Raw genomic sequence first — 20,855 nt, 5'->3', positions numbered from 1 at the left:
CAAGTTCTCCAAAGGTCCCAATTTGGAGAAACTCTTGTAAGAGTGTCTATTCATATTGAAGAAAACTTCTCAAATTCTAATAAAGCTTGCATCACTTTAATACCAAATGTCTTCTGAAACTCATAGAAATTAAAAAGGTGAGGGTAATTAAAGACCAAAGGCAGGGGCTGGCCCAGTGGTCCAGCGGTTAAGTTTGCAAGTTCTGTTTCAGTGGCCCGGGGTTCACCTGTTCGGATCCCAGGTGCAGACATGGCACCACTTAGTAAGCCATGCTGTGGTGGGCGTCCCACATATAAAGTAGAGGAAAGTGGGCATGGATGTTAGCTCAGGGCCAGTCTTCCTCAGCAAAAAGAGGAGGATTGGCAGCAGTTAGCTCAGGGCTAATCTTCCTTTAAAAAAAATAATAAAAAGACCAAAGGCAGTTGCAAAGTATTATTCAAATACAGGAAGTACAGGGTGATGGACCTCTTAACAGACCTGACTCTAGTGCCACAAAAGAACATGTACGTAAATTCATCCAGAGCTACAGATATTTCCATCATTTATTATACTTATTATACATACAAATGCTAATACTTTGGGGAAAAAAATCTATTTGGTAATTTTCGTTTTATTAACTTTGACAAAAATGAAACCCAATTTTGACATAAGCAATAAGGCAGATTCATTTCTACAATTCTCTAAAAAAGATTTTTTAAAAATATGCAGAAAAAGTCTATTTCTATTCTTAGCAAAGAAAACTATGTTTCTTTGTAAATGAAAACACCACTTGTCAGAAAAACCTTGAGTAGGAAGAGTAAATTTTTATTAATATTAATTCCACGATCAGTGTTCCTTTAGCAACTAGCTACTCTGGGGGCTCCACAAGACTCTGAAAGTGTTATTCAAGGTTTCCCCCAGAGTCTAATGAAGATAATTTACTAATGGATGCACTGTTTGATTTGTATCCAAAGGCAAAGAAGGACATAATTGATTAGCATCTGAATGTGAGAAACACTAGAGAGGTTCCTTTAAAAAATGATGCTCTCATAGTACAAACAAAAGCCAAGATTAATGTTTTTGTCAAATCCATAAAAGAAAATGGAGAGGACGCTGCCTTCCCCCATCAAAGATGTACAAGGATGAGAACTTGCCTTGGCAGACCGTTTCTGCATTCCCTTCAGATATGGCACCAGCTTGCTTTTTTTAGTCTTGAGTTGTAAACAACTGAATAGACTGTTAACATCTGATCAATATTTAGTCCTGCCCTTGCAAGTTCCACATTTGTTTCAGTTATGTTTGTAGGCTTGTGTCACTTGAAATAAACAGATGTTATCATGGTTCTTGGTTTGAGATTATACTACTTCCTTATGTATTTTTGGAAAAATATTTTTAGAGTAAAGTAAAATTTCTAAAAGCAGAGAGAGGTATAACGTGGAATTTTCCCTTGTGCTTTTTACTACCTCCTGTTTTACTCCCCAGAGTTAACTATTAATAGTTTCTCATTAACCAAAATGGGAAGAAATACAAGAAATTATTTATAAGATGACATAAAAATAATACCTTGCATGTGCAAAGTATTTTAGAATTTACTAATAACTTTCATATAATTTTTGATCTTTATGTAATCTTGTACAGAGGATGAAACTGAGGTTTAGAAAGGGAAGTGACAAATTAGGTCACATAGCTAATGACTGTGGGGTAGTGCTTTGATACAGATCTTCTGTCTTTAAGACAACTCCCCAACGCAGGCAGACAAGCTTACTCAATCTGCAGAAGGCATCACAGTGCAGTAGAAGAAGAATTTTAGAAAAGCAATAACATAGTATTATAATACATAAACCTTATTAACAGAGGGAAGAAATGGGCATTCAGAAAAGAGAAAGGTTGAAGAATCTGCCATATATTGTTAAAGCACTAAACCTATAAACAACCAAAATCAAGTTAATTTGGACTTTTGTCCAAAAAATAAGAAACAGTCCTCTGCAATTGATAATCCACTCCAAACATCATGAACTATGTAAGATGTGCCTGAAATTTCTACCTCAGGGTTTCCAAAAGTGCCACTATGGCACACAAATCTTGTAAGATGCTGTAAAAAAATCTGTGCTTACACAAATTTGGATAAAATGGTACTATATCTCTGTCCCATCCCTTTGTAGTTCACAATGGATACAAAAGTATTACAGGTTCTGTGAACTCCTACAAGAAAGAAACTTGTTTAATGTTTTTTATGCTAGTTTTTCTCAAATTTATTTGACCCTTGGTCCCAATATTATTATTATTTTTTTTTGAGGAAGATTAACCCTGAGCTAACATCTGCTGCCAATCCTCATCTTTTTGCTGAGGAAGCCTAGCCCTGAGCTAACATCTGTGCCCATCTTCCTCTACTTTACATGTGGGACACCTACCACAGCATGGAGTGCCAAGTGGTGCCATGTCCACACCCGGGATCAGTACCAGCGAACACTGGGCTGCCAGAAGCGGAATGTGCACACTTAACTGCTGTGCCACTGGGCCGGCCCCTGGTCCCATTATTGAAGTCAGACTAATAGCTTCACTGGGCATCATTTTAGGAAATGGCGTCTACTTAGATGTAGAAAGATTTGGACTGGAAGTGTAGCATGTCAGTTAAAGAAATAAAGCATACTGTTCATCCTATGTCATTTCATACCTTATTCTTATTGTTGACTTTTCTTACAAAGGCAAAAAAATCCGTGGACACTTTATTGAGAATTCTCACAGTTGCTTCCCCGACGCTAATATATTCAGGAAAATCTGATTAGGAGAAGACATTTTTAACTTTCCATTATTCATGCTGCTTGAATTCCTTCATAGTTAAATGGATATAGTCAATCAATTAAACAATCAATCAGCACACGTTTTCCTTGTTTACAATGCTTTCTGTAGGACAGACATGGAATCTGCCTCAAGGAGCCTGCAATTTAATTGAGGCGACTGGGCGTGGATACACTGATAAATTATATAACTATGAGATGTTAAATATACATCATCAGAAATGTCACAAGGCAGGCTTGATTAATTACTGAGTGAGAGTTAAGGGTAGTTCACACGCTGTGAGTTCAGAAGGAGTGAGGTCATGGTGGGTGGTGGTGACCTAACGTGGTGGTAGGGTCCTGAGAGTCACATATGCTGAAGCCTATATTTATGTCTGAGCTCAGGCACAGTTTGAAAAATGGCAGAAAGCTTAAAAGCAAGCAAACATACTAATGCATTTGCATTTCTGAATTAGAAAAGATACTAGCCAACAAGAAAGCAAGAAAAAGAAGTTAGGAAATTGGCCACTTTGCAGGGCTTCAAGAAGAAGATATTGGAGGAAAACAGTAAAACAAATGAAATGAATACTAAAACACGTGTATTAATTAATCGAACACACCACTCAATCACTGTTCGTTATCTTTATCACTTCTAAAGGAAGAGACGCACAAATAGATTTCCTTTTAGATGGGGCTGAAGGTTGGGACAAGGAGTGGAAATTGTCCAGTGAGGCAGTTCTAAGTTTTAGCTCAGGGATTTCAAATGAAATTAGACATTAATTTAATACAGATATTTCTCTGATTCTATAAATCAGGAATTAATTTAGTTAACAGCTTGAAAAGAAATAATCTATATAACTAGATAGAATAAATCTAACTTCCAAGTTCTGAGTGTATTTTCCAAAACAGTGCAGGATTTGCTATACTGTTTATATCTGGAAATTGATATAAATTTATAATCTTGAATATGTAGATATCGTTTGGCATACTTTAATATAGATGAGTACTTTTCACAAATATGAGTATATGCTGCATAGATGTTTTTTCAGAATTTTAAAGCTTCAAGGAGGCCGACATCTTACTGAGTTAAATTTCTTTGTCTTCATGGAACATGAAGGAATTAGGCAGCAATATCTCCATGTGTACGAAGAGGTCTCTCACTTCTGCCTCTTACATTATTTTGGCAATACTGCACTCCAAAAGAGATAGGCATGAAGCCCCAGAATGGTGCATTTGAACCCATGTCTTTATAGAAGACACAGGAGATATATATATATATATATATATATATATACTTATATATATACATATAAGTTGCTCTAAGAAGCATGCTGAAATGTAGATTACTCTAGTGAACTTAACCCAAATTAACTAAAAACTGAGCTAAATCATCCTCAAAACTGAATCCCGAACTATATCACAGTTCAAAACATTTTTACAGGACCATTAAAAATGCTAATCCAATATTAATTTGCCAAACCTAAACACTGTCTACGCAGGTTTCAAAATCTATTCTGAGCCAAAACTACCCACCGTGAGTCGGTAGTTCTATTCTCTCACTCAGTTCAGTTTACTCCGAACTGTGTTATTCCCAGTTATCAGAATGAGCCAGACTCATCAAGGAACCAGTATAGCATTGGAATAAAAGCATTTAAATTAGGCCAGTAGGGTGATCTGCCTTTTGTTTCTCCTGAAAAATTTAATGAGATATCCAATGTATTCAATTGTTCATTTAAAAAATTATTTACTGAACACCTACTATGAGCTCGACACTGAACAGGGCACTGGGAGATACAAGAGGAGTATGACAATGGTTTTGCCCTGTGGAATTTACTAGAGCAGAAGAAGAAATTAGGTATTTAGCAAATATTTTCCCCAAAATTTGTGCAATAGATTGTGATATGTGTGCAGAAGAAGCAGCAAAAGCATTCGTAAGAGTAGCTGATGCAGGGCTCTCCTGAGCAAACCTTGGCAGTCAGAAATTGGAGGCTGAATCAAAATGCTCTCGTCTGTTAAACTAAATTTGGCTGGTGAGTGAAATTTTTCTGGATGTGTAAGTGATGCAAATTTATGCAAATACTTTATATCCTGACTCTTCACACTCCTTTTGATACAATTTCCTTATTGGGCTCATTGCAGTTAAAATCATGTTTGTACTGTAGAGAAAGTCTTAAGACTGCATGAACTTTGAGAAGATGAGAAAGTTTAGAGCCAGTTTTTTGCCTTTATAACATTATAAATCTGTCATTTTTCAGGTTGTTTAAAAAAGGTGGATATACTTGTTTAAGCAAATCTATTATTTTACTCTGATAAAATCTCTGGGTTATATTTAAGTTGTCTGATTTAAATAATTTCTCAGTATTTAGTTCATGCCTAATTTATTTTATTTGTTAATTTGACTGGTGGAGATGGAAGTGTATGTTACAAAAGATGTGGAAATCTTATCACGGCTTATCAAAAACATATACCTGAGCATCATTCTATCTCGGAAAAATACAGTAAACTTAAAATCATCTGCCCCTCCAAGTTACTAATTTGAATACTTACAATTATGTATATTTCAATATCTTAAAAATGTGTGGTTATGACAATACTTTTGCTGATTTATTCTGCATTTGTTTATATTTTCATTCTTCAAAGCACTTCTTTGTGTTAGTTTCTTGAATTGCAGGGTGTTGTTCATTACACCTTGCTTTGTAAGGTTTACACAAAAACTCCCACACGACACAAATATAAAGAGGAATGTAATTTGTGAGGTTATAGATGGCATCTTTTTACTGCAATAAAATAAGCAAAGAATAAATAAAACTGAATTAAACTGAAGCCCATTAGTGAGACATGAAACAACGCAAAAAGGGACTGGAAGGGATTAATAGCAAATCTTCAAAGAGTGTTCTTTTGTGCACTAAATGTTTGACTAAGGTAGGAAGTTTCTAATTGTGCCTTTTAGAATGCCAGATTTTCCATTGTCTTTGCAGCTAGGGTGAGGAGAACCATGTTTTCCATACATATAATAGTGGCTCCCTTGTTTCTACAAGACTCTAGAAAATAGAGAGAAATTGGGAAGCGTTGAAATAAACTTTAATTCTAAAATAATTTATTTATTTTTTTAATTTATTTTTTGTGAGGAAGATTGGCCCTGAGCTAACATCTGTTGCCAATCTTCCTTTTTTTGCTTGAAGAAGATTGCTGCTGAGCTAACATCTGTGCCAGTCTTCCTCTACTTTATGTGGGACACAGCCATAGGGTGGCTTGACGAGCAGTGCTAGGTCCACACCCAGGATCCAAACCTGCCAACCCCAGGCCTCCAAAGCGGAGTACATGAACTTAACCATCACGCCACCCGGCCAGCCACATAAAATAATTTATTTTTAATCCTGTCAATGACTTCCATCATGTAGACACTGGTTTCTCTTTGTTCTTGTCTCCAACTCCACAACTGGGTTCTGCTGTCATATCAGAGAGGGGAAGGCAAAAGAATGAGGGAAGGAGGAAGGATAGTAAGAATGTGGAAGCTGAAGTCAGGTCCTCAGGACTCAAATTTCTCCATCAATTAGACACTGCATCATTTTAGGCAAGTTATTTAACTTTCCAAACCTCAGTTTCCACATCCATAAGTGGGTATAACAATAGTCGCTACTGAACAGGTTGTTGTGAAAATTTATTGAAACACAGCATGTAACATGCTCCATCCAGGGGGCATACGACAAGCTCTTATTATGAGGAAAATTAAAACAGAAGACAGCATATATTAAACATCAAAGAAGTAGTGAAAGTAGATACAAGAATTAAGAGAAGACTAGAGAAGAGAAGGATGTAAATACAGTAGTATTTGATGTATCATGGTGGTTTCCACACATAAATGAAGGTGACATAATTAAGAATTTTATGAAATCATAGTCAGATTTTTATTTCAGAAGCTATGTAATCCAGAATCTGCCTCCCACACCTTCCTAAATTTATGTTATGATCACAATTCAAGAATTGCTTCATAGTCAAGGAGCTTCTTATTGGTTAAAAATCTCATATGGGTGTCTTCTTATTGGTTAAAAAAACTCACTAGTCAGTACCAAGTGCTGGAGATACTGAAGGAAGCTGGACAACATCCAGTTTGAGACTGAGACTGCGAGAGTCTCTTAGTAACTGTTGTCATGCATAATATCCTCCAATGGAACTTAATATTTTAGTTATTATCGGAGGACAATACAGAAAAACTCTGGTGCTTAAATTTCTCTGTTCATGAAATTCTTATGTTAAATATTTTTATGCTAAATATTTCAGTTCCAAACATTTTAATGCAACTGAAAAATTCTCATGACCTAACTCAGTGATTTTATTGAGTCAGTTTAGTGATCAATTGGTTGAGAAGGTTCAAATAAATTGTTCTGTTCACCCCGAACATAAATGCTGCTGACTCTCCTTAGTGACAGAGTATAAATAGATCATGTTATACGAGGCATATTGAGGGTTTTTTTTTAACCTTTCAAAAGAATTAGCATTGCACATAGCATTACTATTTAAGAATTTCCTCCACACAGAACACGGTGTAAAAAGTCTACCCCCACTGACACTCATCAAAACAGAAAGCAAACAAAGATCGAGAATTTGGTTTTGAGGAGTCTTGGTAGATGAACATAGATTGGCGGTAGGCATAGACATGAATGCCTTGAACACTGCTGAGAGTAGGCATCTGGTTAAATCAATTTTCTATTTAACAGAGAGTCTAGAATAAACTTTAGTTATCTTTCACAAAAGTCAGATGGCTATTTTTACTGGTTTGGAAAATAGAGTAGCACGTGGAATGGTCCTTAAATTTCATAACTACTTTATGAGTCTTGACCACCTTCCTTATTTTCTTCCAGTAGCAGTGACAGGCAAGAGATATCAATCTGGCCAATTTGCATTGGAAAGACTTCAGGTAGACTAAGTCTCATCTTACTGAGGGTGAAAGGCTTTAGAAATTCATGACTCACACTGATACTGTTGGGTTCTCTGTTATTGGACCTAACGAGCATTCATATGAGTGTCTCAAAATCAGTTGGGAATACCCTTCGCCCCATGGCAGTCAACTTGATAATGACAAGACCAAGCTTCTTGACAGAATCTTCACACTAATCTTGTGGTATCACTGGCAGTTGGGCACCAGACTTGACACTTGAGGACATGGGCAATTTGCCCTTCATACAGGGGTACTCCTCTCTCCTGACTTGTGTGTGCTCTGTGTGAGCCAGGTCGTAATCTCACCCACATGAAAGGACATAAGATCACTTCCTAATGCCTGTGGCATCTTTCCATCAATCACTCTCACCAGTGCATGAGACAATTATACATTATCTGGGGACTTTGTTGGAGTCCAGGTATTACATTGTACTCCTATCATCTCATTGCTCTGGCAGTTCCACTACTATAAGAGACAAGTGTTAATTGTGAATACAGGAATATAGTAAACTGAAATAATTATATTTTCTCACCTGAAGCACATTTTAATAATACTTCAACTATATGGACATATTTTAACTTCATAAGTTTTCTGCCAGAAAATAAATTGAATGATACTTTAGAAAACATAAAGCCAAAAGGGGAGAAAAAAGAACCAGAGTATGGAGTGAGTCTCATATTATTAAAAAATCTGGGCTGCCTAGCCAAGTAATTAGCTAACTAATTAGGAAAAATAATTAGTATCTCAAAACTTTCACTTCATCATCTATACATTGGAGACTATTTCCCTAGAACAATTTCTCAAGAATTTTTGATTCTTAAGAAAAAATGTATTAAACTACATTCGAGGATTATAAAGTATCCTCTTGTAAGAAATCATTAGCACCAATTATTTGTTTAAAAAGTAAGAATAAATAGCCAACAAAGAAGTTAATTACAGTACAGTCAGCAATTATTTGGATAATTAATCAAATACGAACGCATTTGTTTGTACAAGAAAAAAATAACAGGGAAAGAGAAAATACAGTTGGAATGTGTTAATATTTTTAACATAATTTTTTCTTTTTTACTAAACTTGCCCTGAGCAAGAGTATGATAAGAAAGTAACTGAACTTTGTTGATTGTCAAAGGGTTGATTTTGTCACTTCCAAGACCTACTCTCTCTTTTATTCAAGAACCTGGAATAAAAGAAGACAAATAAAGGAAAACAAGAAAAATGAGTTAATTCTTAAGAACAAAGTGAGTTCATTTTTGACCTGATGAAAGAAAACATCAATATAGAGATGAAGTTAGGAAACTACAAGACAACAGAAAAATGAATTACTACACACAACATTCCAGTACATTTTGCAGTCTTTATTTTAATGACCACTACAAAACATTAACCCGAGAATAAATGATTTAGTGAAATAAATAATGCTTTTATGTGCTTTTTATCATCATCCCTCAGCTGCCATAAAATATAACAATTCTGGAATCACTGGAAATAAACATTGCCAGTTCATCTAATCCCTTTCCTTGTTTTTAGCTGGTATCTAATCTTAACTATTTTATTTGTGGATATGAGATACAACCAAAAAAAATCAGAAAAGGGTGGAAAATCTTTAGAATAGATGTCTGGGTTCATTCTTCTCACTCTACAGATGATGGAAAGCAGGTCCAGGATGGTTCTATACTTTCCCTGAGGCCAGATACCTCAATTAGTGGCAGAAGCAGGAGAGAAACCCAAGTCTCGTGACATTGGTTCTTATCTCCTTTCCAATACACCAGGTTGCCAATGTTTAAAACTTGAAATATTCATTAATGAACTTGCTGGTAGATTCATCAGTGATGACATGGAAATTAGAAGACGGTAGAATGGTTTTCTAAGGGAACAGTGAAAGAGCATACTATTGAAAAATATTTTTTCTTAATATTGCTATTTTATTTTATGTTTTAAACATAATATCCTTAAATATCCATTATGTATCCATAAAGAATTGTATAGAGTAAAAAGTGGAGAGCTCCTTTCTCTTCTCTCCACCCTGCTTTTTTCATTAGTTTCCTTTCTAATTGACATATGTTCTTCCAATCTTTTTTCAATGAATTGATGTACTCACATACATACGTAAACAGGCTAACCTCAGGATGGTTTTGGATGCAACAAGATAAATATACAAAATAAGCTAGCTTGCACATTAAGGACATTTATTGGCTCACCTTACTAAAAATGTAGACTTCAAGGTTGACTTAATCCAGGCTATGTTTCCTGTGATTCCTTGTTGAACTCTGCTTGTGCAGTGAGCATTTAGTGGGATGGCTTCAGCAGTTCTGGGTATTATATCCACAAACAGCAATATCCTGAGAAAGAGAGAGCTACATCTAGAAACTATTCCAGAAGGGGAAGAAGAACTTTCCTAGAAGGCCCTCAAGAAACTTCTTCTCATAACACATAGGCCTATATTGGGTCACATTGCTGAACCAATAACTAGCAAGGAAGAAGGATTTGTAGAGTCTTGAGTAGGGCCATTGTCCATGGAGACACATGGATGCAAGGAGAACTGTGAATTGCTGCAGACAATTTGGATTCTTGTAAGAAGAAGAAAGGAAGGTACAGATGTGAAGTAGATAATTTACAATGGTCACTACACACATACAAATAAATAGTTCTCTCTCTCTCTCTCTCTCTCTCTCTCTCCCTCTCTCTCTCTCTATATATACATACATAACTCCATGAGAACACATCTTGGACATCTTTTGCGCCATCATAGAGCTCTATCTTATTCTTTTGAATTGCTTCATAATAGATCATGATACAAACATACTAGAATATTTAATCAATACCCTAATGATATGAATCAATTTTTTAATTTATCAGGTATATTTCCTAAATTTGGATGAGGTCTGAGTGAGAAATGTTTAAATAACCCTCATCACAAGGCTAAAAGCAACAAACAAGATACAGAATCCTAGATTTTCTACATTTTATAAAACATTCACGTAAAACAACTATAGGGAGCAGCACTATATGCCTGGTCCTTTGAGCTTTTCATGTAGCAGCCAGACAGTAGTTAATGAAGTTTCATATGCCATATTTCTCCAGTTCTCATGAAAAGCAAAATGGAAATTCTTCATCAGTGGCAAAAAGGAAAATGAGAGTGGTAAAAGTCTGAATAAAGACACAACTGAGACCAGAATTTCTTCCCAGCAATTTATTTAAGATAAAATGTGAATTGGCTTTGAAACATTTAAAGAATACCTAACTTTCCCAACTAACCAAGTGAGTGATGTATAATTTAGTCTTCATTCAATGTAACACCTAAAAATTTATTTCCCTGCCCTAGACTGTAAGGCCCACAAGATCAGAAACAACATCTGTCTTGTGGACTATTGTATCCCCAGAGCCTAGCATAATTCTTGGGCCTGGAAACAAGTAGGCACTCAATAAATTCTTGTTGACCCAACAAATAAATGAATAAAATAAAGAGCTGTAAAGAATGGCATGGACCTTGCCCTCTACTGGGGATGATGATATAGTAACAGTTGTACTGTGTGATCAAATATCTCAGGGCTAAAACGAAGGGCTAAAGTCTTATGTGACAAGTGAAATTAATAGCAATGAGTGAAGTCACTAGAAACGAGAAATCATGAAATCTTTTAACAAGGAGTAGTCTTATATCCTGTCTATGTGAACTGGCAAAGCCTCATTTTATTTAAGATTATTTTGGTTGCAAGGAGCAGTCACACAATCTCAAGGAGGAGGGAGAGGAAATTTATTCTAATGAGACATACATTTCATAGGAATTGAAGTGCAGAGACTACTATACAGCTGGGAATCATAGAAACAAGAAAACTATCAGAAACAAACCCAGCTCTCTCTCTGTCCCTCTCAGGAGTTGAATGGTGGGTGGTCCAGCCCTGCTAGTCTTACCCAGCCAAGTTCTCTGTCAATGCCAAATCAATGCCTCTGCTTCTTTGTGTTCTTAATATATCATAGCTGTAGTTTCCTTCTACTTCCTTGTCTTTATTATAACACTTGTACTTTGCTGCCAAATGCTGACTGATTAACCTCTTTAATGTCCTGTATTTAAAATGCCAAATGAAGTATCTCATTTGCCAAGCTCCTATTTTCTGTTCAGACAGTAAGTAACTAGCCACCCAATATATAGACTAAATTTGTGGCTCATGGTCATGTAGCGTGCTGACCTTTCAGCAGGGGTGTAAACAGTCACAGATTTCTGAGAAGAAATCATGGGAAAGTGGGCAGGCACAAAATAGATCTAGTGCAAATGTTTATTTATTGGCTAATTTTTGGATTATCAAAGCAATATATGATTAAAGATAACTCATGATTACCTTTATAATACTGAATCATTATATATATATATCTTTGTATATTTTCCTCCAGTCCATTTTCATGCATATAACTCCAATACTATGTCCTATATACATTTTTTTTAAAAGATGTCGGATCTCATTCTGTCTATTTTTATAGATCTCACATTTCTGGTTGCTTATTTATATTACTTACTCTCCTTAAAAACATTAATTTAAATGACTATATAATATTCTCTCTTAGAAATTCATCATCTTTACTTAGTTACCCTCCCCCAATTCCCTGCCATCAAACTTCTAGACACAATAACGTTATGGCAAATATCCTGTTACCTAAATATTTTTATGCACTCTGATTAAGTTCTTAAGATAGATTCCCAGAAATAAAATTACTGGATAAACTTGCATGAATTTTTTTTTTAAGTCAGGTGTTTTCTTGTTTTTGTTTTTTTTTGCAGGGGAAGATTCACCCTGAGCTAACATTTGTTGCCAACCTTCCTCCTTTTTTCTTCCTTTTTCCCTCCCAAAGCCCCAGTACATACTTGTGTAGAGTTGTAGCTTCTTATAGTTCTTCTTTGTGAGCTGCTGCCACACCACGGCTAGTGACAGACAAGTGGTGTGGTCCCACACCCGGGAACCAAACCCAGGCCGCAGAAGTGGAGTGCACCAAACTTCACCCACTAGGCCATCAGCGCTGGCTCTGGCATGAACTTTTTAAAGGCTATTGAGATACATTGCCAAGTTAGTTTTACTAAAGTTTGTGTTTACTTTTTCTCTCAGAAATTGTATAAGAAGCTATCATTTAATTCTCACCAAATATCCCTAGCATGTGGCTAATGACTATATTTAGTAGACTATTTCTATAAAGTTCAAAGACAGAATTTCTAAATAATGGAAGAGTTGCTTGAAGTATTAAAATCTAAAATCACTTAAGAATGTATACCTTATTTTGGAGTTGTAACAGTCTAGGCAAACTACATAATCAAAATCCTCCTAAAAATTTAATAGCATAGAATGTTAGACCAGAGACTATTATTACAACTCCCCATATTTTTAAATTAATTCATTTACCTGTTTATCTATATTTTCAGTCTCAATAAATATTAGTCATCTACTGTAAGTGCAGGCTGTGCTAGTTGCTAGGGACACAAATATGAATAAAATGTTTCCCACACCCCCAAATCTAAAGTGGTTGACATACATGGAAACAGCCTATTACAATGCGATGTTTACGTGATATATGGGAAGAAGACACACAGAGCTATGGGTTCCAAGGGGGAGAGATGGCGGACTCTGCCACAAGAGATAAGCAAGGGAGACTTCATAGAGAAAATGACATTACTGTGATATTAACGCTGAAATTTTTATTAAAAAGCAAACACAAAATGGTTACTCTTGTAGCTGGAGAACAGAAAGAAGAGCTAGATTTCGTCAGGTGGTGAAGTGTCTCTGCTATTTCAAATAGTTTGCATTTATCTTGAAAGTAAGAATGAGCCACTGAAGGCCTGGGCAAATTAGAGGCTGTTGCAACAATCCAGGGAAAGATGAAGAGATGCTGATAATGCCGAGGCCCTGGAGAGCAGTGAAGAGACTTGGCGACATTTAGGAGATAAAATCAATGATGTTTATCAACCAATTAGATGTGGATTTGGGGGAAATGGGAGCTGAGCTTTTTTTTAGTGGGTTTATTAGTACATGGTTGATCTGTGGACATAAGGCAGAACTGGTCAGGGTCAATTTGGGCTTTATTAATTTTGAAGTGACTGAAGGATATGAATTTTGCCTATAAGTTTAGAACTCGGTAGAGAAGCAAAAACCAATGATAAAGATTTGAGAGTCAAAAGCACATAAATAGATCATAAATCATATTTGAAAATATCAGCTAGGGAGAGTATAAAGGGTAAAAGAATGTAGGGTATAAAATAAAACCCTAAAACAGTGAATGTTTTAAGAATTGTACAGGAGAATGGAGCTACTAAAGGAACCAAGAATCACTGTTTCTAAAGACTGAGTGCTACTAAAGAAGAGAATAAATGTTTCTGAAGTGCAAAAAAGAGGGGATGGCCAACTTTGTCAAGCACAGCAGAGTTCAGGCAAAACGAGGGCTAAAATTGCCTAGTATACTTTGTAACTGGGAGTTACTGTTGACCTGAGCCATTTATAGTGGCTCTTGTGGTGGTATAAATCATATTATGGTAGACAAACTAGAGAATGGTAGGTACAGACAGTGGAAAGATAAATTACTATTTCAGGAATTCGATGGTGGCATGAAGACTACAATACATAGTTATAAGCCATTTCACAGTTTAATGAAGTTATAGGTTAGCAAAGTCTCTGAAGATAAAGGAAGAAAGCAGATAATTAGTGATGAGAAATAGACTAGAGAGAATCTGGAGACCCAATGCTTTAACCTAAAATGACCAAAGTGAGAGTACATTTTGATTAAATATTGCAGGTCTATGTTTTAAAATTTTCATATAATTGAAATCAAGTACTATCATATACTATATTTGATTTATAAAATGAGTATTCCCAATTTAAGCATACACATCCCCGGATTTCATCTTGGCACCATAGTCAATACGTACAAGCATTTGATGGATCCCATCCGTGTGTACTTTGTCAATTTCAAATGCCATGGCTGTGGCCTAGAATAAAATGTAGAAAGGTATTTCAATTAAAAAAAAAAATAAGCAAACAAGCAAATGTAAACAGGCATAATATTCAGTTGGATAAAATTGTCTGAGTAGCCTGGAGACCCACTAGACTAAAAAATTTATGAGTGGAAAACTCTATCTTCTTTGTATTTTTATCTCCAGGACCTAGCACAGTTTCTGGTACAGGCTAGACATGATAAAGTGGATTGAGTAAGTGAATTTTGGGAACACCAAGACTGGGGAGATTATTAGAGCGATGGAAAACTGATTTATTTTGTCCTCCATTTGTGTAATTTAGCAGAGAAGAGGAAAAGAAATTTAAAGGTTATGACCCATATGGTTGGTTTCTAAAAGCAAATTGATACTGGTGAAAAGATGATAACGATTTTACATTTGTAATCGTTCACCTGTTTCGTCTGTTTTTCTGTATGTACTTCCTACATTTTCTATAACCCTGACTCTATTACTTCCTTGTTTACTCTCCTCACTTTTCTTCCATCTTTCCTTGATAGTGTTTATTTTCAGGGTTTATTTTTGGCTATATTTACCTGAAGAAAAGTAATAGTTGGTATCCTTCTTTTATATTATATAGAGAATAATCAGTGTCATCTTTCCAAATGGCGACTGATGTCTTGCTCCAAAATTTTAATGGCTCCATTCTGCTCTCAGGAACAAGTCCAAAATCCTTTAAAGTTTTTAAATTCATGCTTAATCTGGCCTTACCTAACTCGCCATTATTATCTCATGTCTCTTTTTCTCTCCCTCACCGTGCTGTTCTATTGTTGCTATACGTCTTCCCAACTAGTCTTTGTACCAGCAGTGCCTGAAATGCTCTTCCCAACCCACTTGCCCTCTTCTTACAACTAGCTGCTTCTGGTCCACAGAAAGTAGCTATTTTCCTAGTTCCACACATTCATGGCAGGCTGTATTCTTTGTAACAAATATCAAAGACTGTTAATTAACTGGGTTTTTTTTCTTGTGTAATATTCTTCTGCGTCTATAGAATATAAATTCCACAAGGTCAAGGATTTATCCATTTGTTTATCTCTATGTTCCCATTGTCTGATATATTGCCTCAATATAATATGCACTCAATAAATATTTGTTGGAAAAATAAATAAATGAAATGATGGGTGTTGAGAAAAAACAGGATAAGAGCCACTCATAACTGATATAACTTTAAGTGATTTTCAAGGAAAAGTTTCTGGGATCATAGTGCAGAGAAGAAAATCCAATTCTTTCTTAACCTCCCACACATGTGAGTCTCATGCTCAATAATGTGGTAAGAAAGTTAGGAAAGTACAGTTTTTATTAACTGAATCCTAACTACCTAAAGTTCTCAATGTTCCTATGTTAATGATCTTTTAATGTTCAGTGTTAATTAAGGAACCAATTTTAACTTAAAAAATAGTGGCATCCATCTCTACTAAATGGAACACAATTTCAAGTTTTGTCCATGTAGGATTGTATAATCTGGTACAAATTCCCGGAATTAAATAGTTGACGACTTTACCTTTTTAATATTGGATAACGATACTTGTTTTTTGATGGCTAAAAGTTTTAATCAGCCTCTGGATCTTCAATCTGGATGCCAGAAATTGCAAACCATGTTGTGTTAAATAACAGAGGAAAATGAACTAATTGAATGTTACTTTCAACAATAAGAGCAAGACCACCCCAACAATGTTTTTTCGTAAATTTCAATGAATCAGAAGTTGCGTGTTTCTGAAGATCCTATTCCCCCCAAATTTTTGTTGTTGTTATTGCAGTAAAATACACATAACTTAAAATTTACCATTTTAGCCCCAAATTTTAAGATTAAATAAAGATATAATATACATGGTAGAGACTTCCTGGCAGTTCTCTAAACCTGTTTCTTCTGTTTCCTGTACTTACAGCTATACTTTATCTCCCAGCTGTCCCCTCAGTTCAGTGTGGCCATATGGCTGGGTTGTAGCTCGCGGAATGTGGAGTGTGACCAGAAGCTAGCATGCTCCCCTAACATCTTCTCCATTACCAAAGACTTACTCCATACTTTTTTCTCATCTAGTGGTTGAACGAGAGGCCTTAAATTCCCTAAGACTACCAGATGGAGGATCCTGGTTTCTTGAATGATCACTTGGAAGGCGACCTGATACACTGGAGCAGTTAGGATCGCTTATTATGAGGTGGGATTTGGAATTTTGATGCTTCACAATCTGGCATTACCCTAACAAATACAATGTGCTTTCCATAGCAGATACAAATATTGACCGATAGATTTTCACAGGTATTGAAGTAGTAACATATACGGTCGGTGCTTTTTCTTTTGTTTTTGTGTTTCCCTCTTAATTGACCAGCATCTGGAAGTTGGTGGTAGCAGTTGGAGAGACAAATAAAATGGCCCTATATTACCAGTAGCAGGAAATTGGGCTAGGATAAGCAGCACATCCTTTGAGGAATGGCGCAATTCTCCATGGAATGCCCAAGCCACATCTGAGTTCACATCAGAATTCTATGATGGTTGCCGCGACAATGGGGTGGTGGCATTTACTTCTGCTGAAAACATCTGAAGCACATACTGCATCTTTTCCAAATTGAAGGCTCTCCTTAGAAGTAATTTGCACAGATTCCATGTCCTAACTGCCACAATTCCCTGCTGAGCTCCACTACTTACCAGAAAGGGCAAAGGGCTCGGTGCAGATTTGTCGTGTCACTGTTGGCTCCCTTTTCAGCTTATCTGAAGGACGAAAGGGGAATACAGAAGGATCCTGCAATTGGGGAGAACTTGAACCATAAAAGAGACGCTATAAACTTCTCCCTGTGAGAGAAAGGAAGGAGGAAGTTACTGACTCCGTTCTGAATCACCGTATTTGGATGGATCTGATAGTGAGCTCTGCAAGGGTTAACTTAGAAAATATAGCTCCACTTTCTCGTCTTTACAAGGTTAAAACAACACTGTTAGGAACACCTGGGGGATGGGGAGATCTGTAGTTTAGTTAAGCTTACTTAGAATGATTCTTTTGTAAAACAGCCAAAATTACCAGGGAAATAACCCCCTTGTTTAAAATACTTCAGTGGCTTCCATTAGGATAAATGTCCGAATCCTTAATGAGACCTACAAGGACTTGCATAATCTTGCCCTTGCTCACTTCTACAAACTCATCTCAGGACAATCTCCCCATCTCTGTCTTTATTTCAGCCTTATTTCTTTCACTTCTCCAAAAGGCCATGCTTACTTTCATCTCATGATCTTTGTACCTGCTATTTCTACTGCATGGAATGTTCTCTGTGGGCCATGGATTTTGGGGGTTATTTTTTTGTTTGTTTTTTTGCTGAGGAAGATTTGCCCCGAGCTAACATCTGTTGCCAATCTTCTTCTTTTTATATGAGCTGCCACCACAGCATGGCCACTGACAGACGAGTGGTGTAGGTCCATGCCCAGGAACCAAACCTGGGCTGCTGAAGTGGAGCATGCCAAACTTTAACCACTTGGCCACCAGGGCTGGCTCCACAGTTTTCCGTTAATCACATCTCATCCCCTAGGACACTAAGACAGTGCGACCTCAGGCCTTCCTTGACTCCCTGACTAGGTTAGGACCTCTTTCACATGTCTATTGTGGGCTGTATTACTTGTTAAAAATATCGGCTGCCTTCTGGACTCACCCTGGTAGGACCTTTTCCTGGTGTCTCTTTTTGTAGGTATATTTCCTTTCTTACTGATGCCCAGTTTTATGCTGAGGCTCACTTTGTACAATGAAATGCTAGTGGAAGTGATGACGTCTTGTCCATGAAGAGGCTTCAAGGCTGGTGTGATTAATTCAGATGTTTTTTTCTCCTGGATTCCAGAAAGAAAAGGCCATGGAGCAGATTCGCAGTTGACCCATAAGGGGCACTAACATGAACAATAAGTAAATAAACCTTTATTGTTTATAAGGCACAGAGACTTGGGGAATGTTTGTTATTTCAATATAATGCAGTGAAAGCCGACTAATGCATTGACATAGTACACTTTTTTTTGAACTTGAGAGGATGTGTAGCATGGCAGTGTTAGACAGACTCTAAAGTCGAGCTCTTATATTCAATGTGCTTAGTATTTTGTGTTCTAAAATATCACATTATTTAGTGCCTCTGGCCTCAGGTACTTTACATACTTGTAAAATAGAAATAATACTAGGATACACTTCAAAGGGTGGTGGTGAGGATTAAATGAGTTAATACTGTTAAAGTATTTACACCAATGTCTGGCACAGAACAAGCCCTCAACAAATGTTAATTATTAGTATTCACAGGACTTAGCAAATTTTTCAATCATAACTTTTCTATGTTTATTTGACTAAGGCCTGTTTCCCCTATTAAACTGTTCAGATCCTGAAAGAAGAAACCTTACCCACTTGATTGGGTTTTATATCACCAGCGACTAGCATAAACTGACACGTAATAAGGACCTAACAGATATTTGTTTGTATGGTGAGGTTTAAAAAATGAATGATTGAATGAAGACAAAAACCCAAAGCTAACATCAGTAATTATATTGAGAAGAATAAAAAATAACCAAATGTTATTAATATTTAAAGTTACCTGTAAGAGGAGTAATATTTCAAACAATGCTAGCTTTAAGTACTGAAATTATAAAAAATCTGCATGGAAGGAAAAGCTGGACTTTTGGTTGAAATCTTCAGGGTAGAAATTTCTATGGTGGACTGTACTACTGGTCTGGCGTGAGCACCGTGGTTGTTCCACAAGTCACAACTGTGTGAAATATGAAAAAGTGACCATCTGTTGAGATGTTTTATTCTCAAAAAAATTCAGTAATTGCGCATCTAATTCTTGAATTTTGTGATGGGTAAAAAAAGTACTAATATCTAAATAATACCTGTTCCCAAATTCTCCTGTTGTCATGTTCTGCCTCTCTTAGAGGACATGCTCTGGTACACAATGTTAGCCATGATTTTTCAAATTATCTGCCATGACTGCAACTTAATGCCCATCCCTTCTCTAATAGCAGGTCCTTATTTTTCTAGCTACTCTGCTTCCCATTTCAATATTGTGTACCAGGCAATGTCCTCGCACAGAGGCTTGAAATTTAAAAATTATATCTCATGGCATAAGATACATGGCTGAACTGGTAAATTAAATTGAGTTCAGATCTAGATGAGAAACTTGGGAGAAAAATGGGTACGAATTTAAGTCTTAGTGAAGTTAAACTTATTGAATGTTGGATGAGCGCTACATGAGAACAGAGCTGGCAGTAAGGCCACCTTGGTGTCAAGGGACATGTGTGAGCCAGTGGACTATCACCAGATACAACACTAATCCTACAGCCTGGATAATGACAATTCTTGGAAGCAGAATTCAAGAAAATGATTTCAACTATGTTTTTTCCCCCAAGGTTATTGAGATATAATTGATATATAAGATTGTGTAAGTTTAAGGTGTACAATGTGATGATTTGATACATGCGTCATTTGTGAAATGATTACAATAGGGTCAGTTAACACCTCCATCACCTCACATAATTCCTTTTTTTTAATAGTGAGAACACTTAAGATCTACTCTCTTTGCAATGTTCAAGTATATAATACAATATTGTTAACTATAGTCACCATGGTGTACATTGGATTCCCAGAACGTGTTCGTCTTACTCCTGGAAGTTCGTGCTCTTTGACCATCTCCCCATTTTTCTCACTCTGTAGCCCCAGGCAACTACCATTCTACTCTCTGTTTATGTGAGTTTGGTTTTTGTAGATTCCATATATAGGTGAGATCATGTAGTATTTGTCTTCTCTATCTGACTTATTTCACTTAATATAATGCCATCAAGGTCCATCCATGTTGTCACAAATGGCAGGATTTCCTTCTTTCTCATGGCTGAATATAATGGAAAATATATATCGCATCTTCTTTATCCATTCAGTTGTAGACAGTCTCTAAGATTGTGTCCATGTCTGGGCTGTTGTGAATAATGCTGTAATGAACATGGGACAGCAGATATCTCTTTGAGATCCTGATTTCATTTCCTCTGGCTATATATCCAGAAATAGGATTACTGGATCATATGGAAGTTCTATTTCTGATTTTTTGAGGAACCTCCATACTGTTTTCCCCAGCTGCATCAATTCACATTCCTACCAAAAGTGCCCTTTCTCCACACCCTCATCAATGCTTGTCATTTATTAGCTTTTTGATAATAGTCATTCTAACAGATGTG

The 20,855-nt window shown here is 36.3% G+C and overlaps 2 long non-coding RNA genes across 2 annotated transcripts in view; one reads left to right on the top strand and one right to left on the bottom strand.

Moving 5' to 3' along the window:
- LOC139046141 (uncharacterized) overlaps positions 1-16,836 on the top strand; it is a 67,906-nt gene extending 51,070 nt beyond the window's left edge. Inside the window, exon 3 of the long non-coding RNA XR_011505736.1 lies at positions 16,716-16,836. This is a non-coding gene — a long non-coding RNA (uncharacterized lncRNA). The remainder of the gene's footprint in view (positions 1-16,715) is intronic.
- LOC139046140 (uncharacterized) lies at positions 9,907-17,459 on the bottom strand. Its single transcript, XR_011505735.1, has 3 exons — positions 17,322-17,459; positions 14,597-14,656; positions 9,907-10,034 (listed from the first exon to the last, which is right to left on the bottom strand). It is a non-coding gene; the product is annotated as an uncharacterized lncRNA (long non-coding RNA).
- Positions 17,460-20,855: the final 3,396 nt, after the last annotated feature.

Source organism: Equus asinus, chromosome 9, assembly GCF_041296235.1.
Source record: "Equus asinus isolate D_3611 breed Donkey chromosome 9, EquAss-T2T_v2, whole genome shotgun sequence".
NCBI lineage: Eukaryota > Metazoa > Chordata > Mammalia > Perissodactyla > Equidae > Equus > Equus asinus.
The sequence above is the reverse complement of the archived record's forward strand: the minus strand, read 5'-3'. Positions and strand labels throughout refer to the sequence as shown.